Source organism: Polypterus senegalus, chromosome 10 (genome assembly GCF_016835505.1).
Source record: "Polypterus senegalus isolate Bchr_013 chromosome 10, ASM1683550v1, whole genome shotgun sequence".
NCBI lineage: Eukaryota > Metazoa > Chordata > Cladistia > Polypteriformes > Polypteridae > Polypterus > Polypterus senegalus.
In genome coordinates, this window is record NC_053163.1 from 168180683 (window position 1) to 168196639 (window position 15957).

The 15957-nt window shown below is 40.1% G+C and overlaps 1 protein-coding gene across 1 annotated transcript in view; it reads left to right on the plus strand.

Moving 5' to 3' along the window:
• The first annotated feature begins 566 nt into the window (after positions 1 to 566).
• cbfa2t2 (CBFA2/RUNX1 partner transcriptional co-repressor 2) overlaps positions 567 to 15957 on the plus strand; it is a 99103-nt gene continuing 83712 nt past the window's right edge. The window contains exons 1-2 of the mRNA XM_039767365.1: positions 567 to 646; positions 9864 to 10102. The gene's annotated coding sequence lies outside the window, so the exon portion shown is untranslated. The remainder of the gene's footprint in view (positions 647 to 9863; positions 10103 to 15957) is intronic.

Consider the following 15957-nt stretch of genomic DNA (forward strand, 5'->3'; position numbering starts at 1 on the left):
TTGTAAAGAGGAATGGTCCAAAATACCTTCAACCACAATCCAGACTCTCATTGGAACCTACAGGAAGCGTTTAGAGGCTGGAATTTCTGCAAAAGGCGGATCTACTAAATATTGATTTCATTTCTTTTTTGTGGTGCCCAAATTTATGCACCTGCCTGATTTTGTTTGAACAATTATTGCACACTTTCTGTAAATCCAATAAACTTCATTTCACTTCTCAAATATCACTGTGTGTGTCTCCTATATGATATATTTAACTGACATTTTTATCGTAACAACCAACGATTTATACAGGAAAATAATGACTATTAACAAGGTTGCCCAAACTTTTGCATCCCACTGTATATATATATATATATATATATATATATATATATATATATATATATATATATATATATATATATATATATATATACATCCTTATATATAATTTAATACTATCCGTATGTATGGTGTTCGTGTCAATACCTCGACTCAATACAAGTTACAACCATGCAATGGGACTCTGCCTCTGTAGTTAGAACATCACGTGGCACAACACGCGGGCACAGTATCACATGATTGGCTAAGAATGTACGAATACTTCAGTGGCGCAGCTGGACGGCCGAGTATAGTAAGTCGGTGTTGGTTCGAGCAGATAACAGTAAGTTCGGTTGCTTTTTTGGAACGTTGGTTTGGTGGGGCGTACTTTCCAGGACTAACATCATCGACAGCTCTGGAACCGTAACTAATTTAGAACGTATCGCTATTTGCTTGGTACGTCGAAGTCTATCTTTGGGCAGTTCGGTTTTGGCATCCGTCCTTCTGACATCTATTGGCAAAATGAGTAATGACGGCTGGGTATTAACAACGGTCATTGTTTAAATTTTAGCCGATCACAGATCTAAAATGACACACGCCAACATAATTATTACTAATACGGTTTGTTTTGAAAATTTGTTTGCCGGAAAAAAAAAATCAAATGAGGTGCGCCGAAGAGTTGAGTTCACGTCTCGCAGCCCCTTTTAAACAGGAAGCTCTTCATTTCATCGGCCGAAAAGGTCTATTTTAAGCACAAGTCAGTGCCATGATAACAAAATCATTTCAAGGACTTAAAAAAAACAAATAATTCTTTGCAGAGAAAGTATGGATTTCACAAACGTAGAATTTGTAGCCCGGTCCGATCGGGCTCCAAGTCGCTAGTATAGATATAAAAGCTTGCTCTGGTACTGCCACCTTCTAACCATTAGGGGACATCCAAGTGCTACATTTCTTCCTTTTTTTCCCCATCAAGATGCTGTGCCTTCAGAAAGTATTCCAAGCTCTTCACTTTTTCACATTTTGTGATGCTGTAGCCTTGTGTTAAAATTAATTAAATTATTTTTCCCCAATCAATGAGTGTATTTATGCACACGTATAAAGTGAATAACCCAAATAGGCAGAAACCTAGTTTCTTAAAAATCCACATTTACACAGGCACATCAAGTTCTGGAGTTCTCCTTTTGTCAAAACACACCGACGTCATTAAAATGTGGAAAAACAGTTAAATGTCATCATCATAAGAAGTATCATTGGGAGCGCCACACACCCCTTTCCAGTGACCTCATGAACCCTCCATGCTCTCCCAATCCGTCTACTGACTTCATAGGAAGAGTCACCAGAGACATGAATGTCACTGCCGAGGTAAGTAAACCTCTCGACGAGGTCGACACTCTCTCCGCAGACAGACATGCACACTGCTGATGGCCGTGCCCAAGAGGTCATTAAAGGCCTGGCTGTTGGTTTTTATCAAGATGCTCGCCAGCCCACACACTCAGACTCCTCACTCAGTCTGTCGAGTGCCTCGATCAGAGTCTCAATTGACTACACGAAGATCACAGCATCGTCAGCAAAGTCAAGATCCGTGAATCTTTCTTCACCAACAGGTGCCCCACAACCTTGCCCAACACCCTGGTCCATGCAAACATTGAACAGAGTAGGAGCAGAACAGACCCCTGCCAGACCCCAGAATCAACTGGGAAAGAACATGGAGGTCTTGCCTCCACTCTGCACAGCACTCACAGTACCAGAGGACAGGCCGGCCAACTTCATTCTCATGCAAAGAGGCCTTCTCAGAATAAAATGGGGCTCAGACCAGGAATGGATCCACACAACCCAGTAAAGAGCCGTAAAGTGTAATATAAGAAGCAACATTGTTAAGAGTGTAGAAAGACCCTTAAAGCATGGCTTGTAACTAAAGGAATTACTCACAGGCCGATAATGGGCTGATAACTCCTGATATGCTTAGACATCTTTGTGCCCTTGAAGTACAGTCTTTAAAATGCTGCTTCTTTACTGGGTCGTGTGGTTCCATTGCTTGACCAAGCCCCATTTCATTCTGTGACAAGTGCTTTGCTAATGAAGTCGATTCTTTGTGCTTTGAAAAACTCCCTAATAGTAAAAACCTAACATTTTCAATATGTGGTAGGGCTACCTAACAGATTTAGAAAACCCAAACACAGCCTGTTATTGAATGCATCAAAAGTCCTTTTGAAATCATGAGCCGTTGGTAATTTAACAAATGTGTTACCATCTATTTGTGGTTATTTACTGTGTGGAGCCTGAGACAGAGCTAAATAAATACAAATTCTTTCTGGAACCTTCATGTGGAAGGGTCTTTTAAGCCCTGCAAATTGTTCCCCTATGGCATCGCGCTAAAGATCTGCTCTGGCGTCTTGATTTTGAAGAGAGTAGCAGTCGGAGACTCGAGAACTGCACAAGTACGAGTGGGCGCTAACTACTATACAGGGTGGTCCACATCTAATTATGCAGATCCAGATCATTTGAATGACTTTGATTTATGCGGGGACGATTCCAGTTCGGCGCGAAGACGATTCTTCACGTCGTCATTTCGCACACTTCTCGATGATCCGGGATTTTCGGGTGATTGTCTATGTAATAAACTTAATAAGTTATAGCGTAATGAAAATTGCATAATTAGATCTGGACCACCCTATACATTTCCGAATCCGAAGCCGTTTCCTTAATCGCCTGCCACACCTCTAAGCTGCACCGGTTCGGGGTCTTTAAGGGGAGTGACGCAACTCAAAGACGCCCTCACGTTAATACAGGTGTGCGAGTCTCCATTTGGCAGGGCCTGCTGTTCTGCAGAAAAACAGAAACCGAAACCGCGACCCTAACGCCCCAGACAGTCTGAGCGTCCCCATCAGCTGACTGCCCTTGGCAACGGCAGGTGTAAAGAGCGCTCACTCGCTCGCTGGCTCGCGCGGCCCGGCCGTGTCTGCAGCACATCGGGGGCTCCTCCTGCGTGCCAGATGGGCTCGGGGCTGGAGGGATGCGACGATCTGGCTCATCCTGTCTCAGACAGTGTGACCAGCGCTCCAGTTAGACCCCCAACGCAGCTCGCTAAACTCTCTAGGGTCATCATAGCCGCCCCCAGCACGCGCCCGGCCAGCTGCTCCCGGCCGGGGCACCTTTGCTGTCGCTAATGAATAGACGGAGAGGGCCAGTCGACCCATCTGCTCTGCTCTGCGGGCCAACCTCACGCGTGGCATCGGGGCTCTGGAGGATTTGCATGGCTAGGGTCCATTTTTAGTCTTGGAAGCTAATACTTTTTGTACGGTTCATAATAATAATATATAATAATATAGATAACTCCATTTTAATATATCTTCAGCCCGATGCCATAGGGGAACAATATATGTTTCATACAGGGAAAAAAATATATATATATATATATATATATATATATATATATATATATATATATATATATATTCTACATGAGTTTATTTAGTCTGAGTTGTTAAATCATTAAAAGAGTAATTCGAGGGGGCAGCAGCATCGGTGTTGTTCGGCTGCAGCTTCCAGGTTCAAAGTGCAAAAACAAAGAAGGCGACATTTTCCCGTGTACCAGTTTCTATACGACGTATGTGTGTCCACGCAGACCACATTGCACTGACAAAATAAAAAATAAAAAACCTGAAATTATTTTTGAGGGTTATTTAATTACGGTAAGTGGCTGCAATATTTTTGTCATGTAAACGGACAAATTTATAATTACATTTTATTTGTTATTTGGGTTTTAGTAATATTTGGCTCAACTAGTTTGAGTACAGTTTGCTACAATTTGCTCCAAATTGCAAGTCATTTAAACAATGAATGTTTGAAATTCATTAATTTTTATTTTAAGTTTTTACATCTAAATGTAGTAAATCCGATAAAATCTATATTTTAAAATATGCTGTATTTACTATATACTCGTATATTTACATTTTTTTTATTTAAACATGATGAAATTAGTTCATCCGCACACGTAGATTACGTCGGCAACTCCAATAAGGTTTTAAAGCACGGGGTGTGATGTACGTGCAAATAAACATTTAAAATAAGGCAACAAAAACAATGCACACACACACACACACACATTTTATATATATATATATATATATATATATATATATATATATATATAGAAGGTAAGGTAGAGAGCTTGTGCTTAGCGCACCAAAACAAACCACCTGGATTAGGACCCAAGTGCAGCGGGTGACACCTCAGCACCACACTGGAACAGATATAATGTAATGATATCATTTTTATGTAAAGGTAAATGTTATATACACAGTACAAATAATTACAATCCACAAAGAAACCTTGTCTTGTTGAAAGTTCCTACCAATTCCATTACAGTTTATAACAAAAACGTTCTTGTTAAGCATTCCCCTCGTTTTCTTCTCTTATAAGCACTGGACAAACGTCCTTTCTACACACATGTACCTTTGATTTAAAATCAATTCCCAGTAAATGGAATGCCCTATTATCCTATTCCCCAATATCCAAAACCCTTTGTTATTTTTATTTGATCGCATTTTTTTTTTGTGAAATATTAACAATAATGACCATATTAGAAGCAAAGGAAAAGATGGAGGGGTTGGGGGTTCCTTGGACTTTATGCAAAAATAGGATAATTGTGCGTTCACAGAATTTATTTACTTTAAGCTAAATCAACTTAATGCAATTGTGTACTTAGAAAAATGGTAATAACACGTCTTGAGTATTAAAGATTGTTCATTTTCAATAAGATTAACATAAAAGAGTTGAGTAATGTCAACAATCCCCGAGGCTAATTAAGCTTTCTTTAAAAGAAAATAATTCAATGGCTTTGTTTCAACATCAGTGAATTGTGTTAATGTGACAAATAAGAGATTTTTTTAATGTAACTAGAAAAACTAATACCAGCAAACCTGATTATTTTTCAGTTAGATAACCTTAAATTAGATACATAATGTAAACATCCCGTGGGTAATATATATATATTTTTTTTTTTTCAATATGCATATTACTCTTTCAAATAAAGGGGCCAGAGCAGTTTTTTTTTTTTTTTTTAAATCTATTTTGGTTCCCAAAAGCCCCATCCACATGTAAGTTCATGAAAGAACCTTTAGTTCCATAGCAAGGTCCATAAATAGATAATAATAGATTTGAAAAATTCAAATGGACTCCTGATTTTACAAGTAGAGTCAACACGGGCGGAGTTGGGGTTTTCTTGATCTGGTAGTATCCTGCTCAGTCGCTCTCTATAAATTAAAGATTTCAGTTTTGTCCACACATTTGGAACCTTTACAAAGCCCAGGCAAAATTAACATTTTTTCCCCCTCAAACCAGTGTTCAATGGAGAATCACACAGCCCAGTACAATCCCATTAAAGAACTGTTGTTTTAAGAGTGTATACCACCATGTCTAGGAAAACGCTGGTGAATGAAAACTCTTAATTTGCCATCCTTGTACTTTGTTATATTTGGCTAAAGATTGTGATGGAATAAAACCCATTGCTGGGAAGGTCCATGCCTTTCACTTGGTCATACCGCTGTAAGGCTCTGGCTCAATTCTATTATATAGTGCCTTTCATATCTCTCTATCATCAAACATGTGCGAGTAGGACAACTACATGGCTTCGATATGAGCAGGAGAGAGCGCGGCCAGCAGCACCTTCTTCTCTTTTACCTCTTGGTCAGATCCAGTGGCACAGCGACGTCACTTCAACTTGTAACGACCCAGAAGTCCCAACTCATCAGCCTCAAACCGAATATGAAGGCCACTTACGCTTAAAGTCGCCATTCATTTCTAGAACCTGCATCTGAGTGTGAAGATGAGCACACAATTAGACCTTTTGATGATTATATGACTTGTGGGGTCATTTTTGTTATCCATTTGCTTATTACATGGGGTATACCTTTGTGTTTCCACTACGTTTCATCATTGTCATTTGTATTTTATCACACACATATATTCTATGCTGACTTTCACGTTGATTTATACATCATTATAAAGTGTCTTTCACTTCCATCTGTTACACCCGCACAGGCCACAACTTGTATGTATGTATGTAGGTGAGCATTTGGGTTTGCTTAGGATGGATGGAAGCCTTTAATGTCATTGTACTGGTACACTGATATTGTTAAAACCAGTACAATAACCTACTAGAACAAAGTATTACCTATTATATAGTGCCTTTCACATCAATGAGCCAATCAATCTATCTATCTATCACATAGTACTTTTCACATCTGTCTCTACAAATACTATATTTATCAATCATATAGTGCCTTACATATTTATCTAACTGTATAATATGGTCTGTTTATCTGTATACAGCACATTTCATAACTATTTATTATTTAGTGATTATCATATATACTGTATATATTCCATTTATATAAATTGTTATCTTTCATATAGTGTATTTCACATATATCTACAATATCACATCTGTTTATTATATACTCCTTTTCAAATCTATCAATCATATAAGACCTTTCACATGTATTGATATATCTATTATATAGTGACTGTCACATCTTGCTATGTTTTATATAGTGCCTTTTACGTCTATGTATGTGTAATAATTTGCTCTGGTTACTTGATCACTTAACACTGTATACGACATATTTGGAATTATTTGACTTTTCTTTAAATGCATCTTGGGGCTGTCACAAAAAGTCATTTCGTTGTGTTACACAATGACAATAAACTGCTTGAGCATATATATATATATATATATATATATATAGAGTACCTATCATATGCATACACTGTGTCTGTCAATCACATAGTGCACTTTATATCTATGTAACTGCATAACATAGTCTATCTGTCTAGCTATATCATTTTTAGAAATTCAAAAAGGTGAAAAATCTAAATCCAATTATAAATATGGAAGATCATAGGATTAACAATCATAAAAAGGAAGTAGTAGAAAAAAGACAGACTATACACACACACACACATATAAAAGGGAACAAGTTGTATGAAGACGGACGAAGCCGCAGTTGTCAGCTCCACAGGCTGACCTCGCGCACACGTTGCCCTCAATGACAGAAGAAAGTCGCGGTGCTAGAAACGGCCGACACGTCACTGACAGAGTGTCACCGCGGCTCGCAGGCCAAGTTAAAGGGTGTTAATTTGTTTTTGTAGCTCGACAGCTGTGCGCTGGGCTGTGAGGAGCAGGTGGCTGCCTTGCAGGAGAGATAGGGAGCGTGGGCAGGCTGATCGCACCACCCAAATGTCCTGTTTACGGAGGGTGATATACGAGATGCTGGACACGCTCCAGTATCAACCCACTGCCATTCACTGTAAATCTCTGGTCGGGTCGGCGGGGCACTCGCCCTCCTCACAAGACAGCAATAGGGGGCTTTCAACACACGTCCCCATAACGTGGAGTTAACTGACCCACACATAAAGACGCGTTTATTTATTGTGCGAGACACGCGCTGAGTTATAAGAGGATTAAAACGTGTGCCGGGGTCACAAACTGCCCACCTGATGTTCATGCAGTTCCAGTAATTCTCAGCCTGGTTTCAGCTGTAGAAGGGGTGCATTGGGTTCAATGACTCGTACCCACTCGTGCCCCCCACTCTCCACGCTACCACTAAGCACCTCAGCAGATCCACAAGTCACAGGTTGTTCCCCTCTTCAGCTTTTCCTGTTGTAATGACGTTTTGTTTATCAGTCTGCACTCCCTTTGTTTTAAGCCTAACTATTCTAAGAACTTTTTATTTGGTTTTACCCCACGTCATTTACAATCCTTACAATCTATCTATAAAATAATGCCTTTCATGTCTATCTATCTATCTATCTATTATATAGTGCCTTTCACATCTATCTATCTATCATATAGTGCCTTTCACATCTATAAATATCTAATCCTGCTTACTATACTACAAATTCATATCTATCTATCTATCTACAGTATCTGTCCATCTATCTTATAGTGCCTTTCTATCTATCTATCTATTTAATCCTGCTTACTATACTACAAATTCATATCTATCTATCTATCTATCTATCTATTCGTTGTGCCTTTCATTTCTATCTATCTACTGTATCTATTTGTTATATAGTGCCTTTCACATCTATCTATCTATTTGTTATATAGTGCCTTTCACATCTATTTATCTATCAATCTATCTATCTATTATATAGTGCCTTTCTGTATATCTATCTATCTATATATTATATAGTGCCTTTCATATCTATCTATCTATCTATCTCTTATATAGTGCCTTTCATATCTATTTATCTATCTATTATATAGTGCCTTTCATATCTATCTATCTATCTATTATATAGTGCCTTTCACATCTATCTATCTATCTATCTATCTATCTAGCTCATGGACAATTGTATCATGTATGAAACACACAAGGGTGTTGTTTATGGAAAAGTAAATCATTAAATAAATAAACGTGTGGCTTCAAAAGGAGTGAATCAGCACGAGCCACAAGCGAGCAGATGGGCTTTACATTGACACTTGTTTATTTGGTTTTACCCCAAGTCATTTACAATCAAATTATTTAGCATTAGCATAAGCAGGGAGTAAACATGATGAGTAAACAGAAGTCAGGCATTTTGATAATTGCGAGGACAAACAATCTAAAGATAAATGAATATTCATCCGCTCGGCGACGGGCTGGCATTCTGTCCAGGGTTGGTTTCTGCCTTGTGTCAGATCCTGCCCAGAAGGGCTTAAGAGATTTTGAAGTGCAAAAAGCGCAGGTTTAAGCCATGGATGAAAAATCAAAAGTGTTGAAAATATAAAGAAGAGCTAAACAAATCAAATGAAGAAACCAGATGGCTAGACGTGCCCAGTAGCAGGCTTTGTCTCTGGGAGTTAAGTACGTTTCAAAGAGTTCAGTTTTCAATGTCATCCTAGAAGATGGGGAGCGATTTGGCCGTTTTGAGGACTGGCCCTGAGATCCAGTGGTAAAGAGCTTGCAGCCCTCCATGAGCCGACACTGTCAGACGGCCTGAAGGTGCAGACAGCAGGGCCCTGGGAAGGACATATGGTTTCACAGCAGTCTGGAAGTGTACTGCACCGGGTCCTTTGGCAACCATAAGCCGTCAGCAGCAGGAAGAGTAATAGGATGTCAATATGTGGTTTGAGTTTCAATCCTGCACGGTTTTGAAAATTGCACTCGTTGAAACCATGTTTAATTGTTTTTCATCATTTATATAAATACGTGGTGACGGTGATATCATTAAAGACACGCCAAGCTGTTGTTATGCCATGCATGTCATCACAGGAGCCATTTTGTATATATATTATAAAAATCCGATTCCTGGGTGCCGTCTTTGTCTGTACATCCATCTACCAAATCTGCTTGTCCAGCGCAGCGTTTTGGAGCAGCTGGAGCCAATTCAGGGAGGAATGTGAGTACAAGGCAGGAGCGGTGCCAGCCCAAACCAGAGTGAAGAGTTCAGTTGAAGTAAACATGAATTGTCTGTCTGGTTTAAAAGAGAAAGAGATGTGGCGGATCGAGATATATTATTTCTAACACAGTGACTTTGATTTATTTCCATCATTTCTTCTGTTATATTGATAGGTGAACTTTAGGCAGGTAAACACACCACTGCCTAATGGATCCCGAGTCTAAATGCCTACTGAGAAGATACGCTTTCACTTAAACCCGGGACATCTCCTTTGGCCCATTGGATAAGATGGTCGCCCAACCCACAGGCAGTGGACCCAAATTTGCCTCTTAGAATCCCATGGGAAACTCTAAAAGATTGAAGTTATGGGTGCCTGTCTGGTTCTTCCTCCCACATCCACAAAGAAATCCAGGTTGGTGACTCTAAACGTGGCCATGTGTGGTTGTGTGCATCAGTGGACCCTGCGATGGACCGGATGGGCTCTGGGATGTAGTGGGTCTTACAGTGATTGGTTCTTAGGTTTGTAATGGTATGTATTTATTATCAAGAAGATCTGTTGTTCCATATTCATTTAATATCTAGTAGACTTAGATAGATAGATAGATAGATAGATAGATAGATAGATAGATAGATAGATAGATAGATAGATAGATAGATAGATAGATAGATAGATAGATAGATAGATAGATAGATAGATAGTGCCTGCTATATTCTTATAGCACATTTCCTATGTTAACATAAATGCAAAAGGCATTATAAACAAGGCAGATGGATATGAACGATATTAGTCAATCAGTCATTGTCCAACCCACTATATCCTAACTACATGGCCACGGGGGTCTGCTGGAGCCAATCCCTGCCAACACAGGGTGCAGGTCAGGAAAAAACCCTGGGCAGGTTGCCACCACAGTGCGCACACACACACACACACACCTCAAGCACATGCTCGGGACAATTTATGATCACCAATGCACCTAACAGGCATGTCTTTGGACTGTGGGAGGAAACCCACGCAGACACAGGGAGAACATGCAAGCGAACCCAGGTCTCCTCACTGCGAGGCAGCATCGCTACACACTGCGCCACCGTGCTGCCCTGAAAGATATTATAAATAATATAACTATTAAAGACAGAAAACAAATTGACAGAAAAGAAAAAGCTATATTTACAGAGTGGTAATAAAGGATACAGAGGTACTGTAGGTATGAATGGCAGTATATGCAAGACAGAGAAATAGATTTGAAAGGCACTCTATACAACATAGATAGACACATAGATGTGAAAGGCTCTATACTGTATAATACAACGTGTTCCCTTTCATATACTGTGTGTGTGTGTGTATATATATATATATATATATATATATATATATATATATATATATATTGTCACAGGTGGCTGAGGGTGGTATCCAGCAGGGATGCCCAGGAGGACCGGAGGAGGGCTTACGCCACCCCCAGAAAATGTGGGAGCGACCACCCTAGTGGCTTTGGGGACCACAGGAACTGAGCTTGGAAGCTCAACCCTATAGGGGCCCGTGGGCGCCCCACTGCCTTTGGAGCCTTGGCCCTCAGCACTTCTGCCACAGCTGGAAGTGCTGGTGGGGAGAAGACCGGGGACACCCAGAGTGCTTCCGGGTCCGCAGCTGGTACTTCTGCCACACTGGGGAGTGCCGGCAGAAGCTAAACGGCAGGCACCTGGAGCCCGTCCGGGTGTGTATAAAAGGGGCCGCCTCCCTCCATTCGAGGGCTGGAGTCGGGAGGATGAGACAAGGTCTTGGAGGAGAGGAAAGGAGGTGGCCTGAAGAGAGAAGCAAAAGGCATTATGAGGCCTGGACTTTGGGGGAGTTTTGGGGTTGTGTGGCACTTTTGTAAATATGGAGTCAGTAAATAAACGTGTGTTGGGCGAACCATTGCTGTCTGCCTGTCTGTGTCCAGGCCATTTTCCCACAATATATAAATACGCGGTATATATATATATATATATATATAGACATATATATATATATATATATATATAGTCTGTGCATCTGCATTTGTTTCTATTGGTTCATTTTTAATATTGTTAATCCTGTAATGTTCTATATTTATTACAGTTCTACGATTGTTTGGATTGGGTGTTTCACATTTCTGAATTTCTAAAAATGATAGAGACTATATTATACAGTTATATAGATATAAAGGTACTTTTTGATTGACAAATATAGTATATGCATATGATAGGCACTATATGACAGATATATACATACATGGATAAGAAAGGCTCTATATGACAGATAAATATATATATATACTGTATATATATATACATGATAGATATGAAAATCACTACATAGTAGAGGTGAGATGTATAATATAACAGATCAATAGACTATATTATACAGTTAGCTTGATATGAAAGGCTCTATAAGATTGGTATAGTATTTGCGGAGATCGGTGTTAAAGGCACTATGTGATAGATAGATAGATAGATAGATAGATAGATAGATAGATGAAAGGCACTATATAATAGATAGATAGATAGATAGATGTGAAGGCACTATATAATAGATAGATAGATAGATAGATAGATAGATAGATGTGAAGGCACTATAAGAAACAGAATGAGTTTTTTTCACCCATTCATTTTCACTTCACCCGCTCCATGTTAATGTGCACAGTAACATTTACAAACTTCAGGAAAAGCCCTTCAGCATGAAGTGAGGGTGGTTTGAATCTGGCACCCGAAGGGTTAATCCCATTCTCTCCTTCACAGCCGGGAGATGGAGCAGGTCACAAGGGAAACAGATGGGATTGGAGTCACATTTGAGCCGACAGGTGGCTACTGCTAAAGGCTGCTTTCTGCACCAGGCGTAGCGTGTTACTGAAAAGGCAGGCAAGCAGTAAAGTCATCAAGCGTCCTATCATCTGGGTGTGTGAGGATGCACTTCCTGTACAGTGTGTGTGTGTGTGTGTGGTGAGCAGAAGGAGGCGGGTCAGCGGAGGGCAAGGTTGTGTAGTCACAGGACAGACAGGCCGCCCCAGGGATGTGGTGTGTGTGCACACACATTGACCAGAAGGAGGCAGGTCAGGGGTTGGCGAGGTGGTAAAGTCACAAGAGAGACGGAGACCCCCTGAGGGATATGTGTGTGTCTGCCTGCTATAGGTCTGCACTTCCCTCAGACTGCCAGCTGCTTAGAATGGTAACAAATCCCAACTGCTTCCCCAGACGTGCCTTGCTTCTTAATCTTCTTTGTCATTTGTGTTTAAAATAGCTAACTTGATTCATTAATTTATTTATTTCTTTAAGTACTGTATGTGATTTTTGTTTAATTGTTTTGTCAGTGTATCCCCCAACACCACAGTAGAAGCTACCCATTCCACTGGACTTACTGTAGACACTGAGACCTAGAAGGTCACCTGCGTATCAAGGCTCACACTTTGACACTGAATCTAAAGTCTGCGTTAATTGCACATGGTCTTCTAGTATCTGCATGTGTCTTCCTCCCAGAACAACCAGTTTTCAAACCCACATCCCATGAAATGTGCAGGACGGGTCAACTGGCAACTGTAAATTGGCACATGAAAGTCAAACGTGAATGTTTGTTTTTTTTTTCTATCAATCGCATTGTGGAATCTTTTGGCTGCATTTCGAGCCACTTGTGGCAGAAGGTGACATAAAATGGAGAGAGACAGAGACAGCAGCTGGGCTAGCAGCAGCACCAACATGCCAAATCTCTAGCAAGTGCTCATGCCTTCATCAGCCACTGCTGTAGAGACTGCCATTGAGCCTGCAAATGTACGAGTAGAACCTAAAAAATGGACATCCTGTTTCACTGATAATGCTTTAACCCGAGTACCCCACCTAATGTATACTTATATACAACTAGTCGTCCCCCACAGCTACGCCCAAGTAGTAGTGAAATGGGACATTGAGGAGGGCTCTACCGGGCTCCCCACTCCTGACGTCATGCTTCCCTCTCCCCTCGGCCTACAGCCTCTGTCTTAGATTAGCACAAATAAACCGTTCCTGCAAGCAAACTACGATTCTTAGATAGATAGAAGAGAAAGGCACTATATAATAGATAGATAGATAGATAGATAAGATAGATAGATAGATAGAAATGAAAGGCACTATATAATAGATAGAGATAGATAGAAGGCACTATATGATAGATAGATAGATAGATAGATAGATAGATAGATAGATAGATAGATAGATAGATAGATAGATAGAATGCAGTATGTGATAGATACAGTGGGATGCAAAAGTTTGGGCAACCTTGTTAATAGTCATTATTTTCCTGTATAAATCGTTGGTTGTTACGATAAAAAATGTCAGTTAAATATATCATATAGGAGACACACACAGTGATATTTGAGAAGTGAAATGAAGTTTATTGGATTTACAGAAAGTGTGCAATAATTGTTCAAACAAAATCAGGCAGGTGCATAAATTTGGGCACCAAAAAAGAAATGAAATCAATATTTAGTAGATCCGCCTTTTGCAGAAATTCCAGCCTCTAAACGCTTCCTGTAGGTTCCAATGAGAGTCTGGATTGTGGTTGAAGGTATTTTGGACCATTCCTCTTTACAAAACATCTCTAGTTCATTCAGGTTTGATGGCCTCCGAGCATGGACAGCTCTCTTTAACTCACACCACAGATTTTCAATTCTATTCAGGTCTGGGGACTGAGATGGCCATTCCAGAACGTTGTACTTGTTCCTCTGCATGAATGCCTTAGTGGATTTTGAGCAGTGTTTGGTCGTTGTCTTGTTGAAGATCCAGCCCCGGCGCAGCTTCAGCTTTGTCACTGATTCCTGGACATTGGTCTCCAGAATCTGCTGATACTGAGTGGAATCCATGCGTCCCTCAACTTTGACAAGATTCCCAGTCCCTGCACTGGCCACACAGCCCCACAGCATGATGGAACCACCACCATATTTTACTGTAGGTAGCAGGTGTTTTTCTTGGAATGCTGTGTTCTTTTTCCTCCATGCATAACGCCCTTGTTATGCCCAAATAACTCCATTTTAGTTTCATCAGTCCACAGCACCTTATTCCAAAATGAAGCTGGCTTGTCCAAATGTGCTTGAGCAGACCTCAAGCGGCTCTGTTTGAGCTTCCTCTTCATCACTCTCGCATACAGCATCTCCTTGTGTAAAGTGCGCCGAATGGTTGAACGATGCCAGTGACTCCATCTGCTGCAAGATGATGTTGTAGGTCTTTGGTGCTGCTCTGTGGGTTGACTCTGACTGTTCTCACCATTCGTCGCTTCTGTCTATCCGAAATCTTTCTTGGTCTGCCACTTGAGCCTTAACTTGAACTGAGCCTGTGGTCTTCCATTTCCTCAATATGTTCCTAACTGTGGAAACAGACAGCTTCAATCTCTGGGACAGCTTTCTGTATCCTTCCCCTAAACCATGATGGTGAACAATCTTTGTCTTCAGGTCATTTGAGAGTTGTTTTGTGACCCCCATGTTGCTACTCTTCAGAGAAAATTAACTTACAATGGACCCCCTTAAATACTCGGATTCACCTGTGTATGTAGGTCAGGGTCACTGAGCTTACCAAGCCAATTGGAGTTCCAATAATTAGTTCTAAAAGTTTGGGAATCAATAAAATGACAAAGGTGCCCAAATTTATGCACCTGCCTGATTTTGTTTGAACAATTATTGCACACTTTCTGTAAATCCAATAAACTTCATTTCACTTCTCAAATATCACTGTGTGTGTCTCCTATATGATATATTTAACTGACATTTTTTATCGTAACAACCAACGATTTATACAGGAAAATAATGACTATTAACAAGGTTGCCCAAACTTTTGCATTCCACTGTAGATGAGAGAAGTTGCAAAATCAACTGGAATGTTCAAGCAAATTCTAGAAAAAAGCCCGATCTAAATCTGTTAAGTAATTCTCTCATGAAAAGCAGACAGGCAGACAGAGAGAGGTTGGATTTTAAATTTAGAGAGATGCAAAAGCTTTAAGGAACTGTAAGGAGTCAATATATAGTCTTAGGTCCCTGGTCGTCTTGCCTGGATAAAAATGGCAGTTGTCCTGAATTGCGTCAGCCTTGATGAACAGCAAGAGAAAATTCTAGGGTACAAGTTTTAATTGTGAGCTTACTTTACTGATTTGTGGACATTTTGGTATTTTATTATGACAAAGCCCAAGAAAAGTGGCCAATCTGCTAACATCTAAAAAGTTAATTGGAAAGTTGGATGGTCATGTGCTCAAGTTAAATATATTTCTCTATTATAAAAAAAAATTTGGAAGGAGAC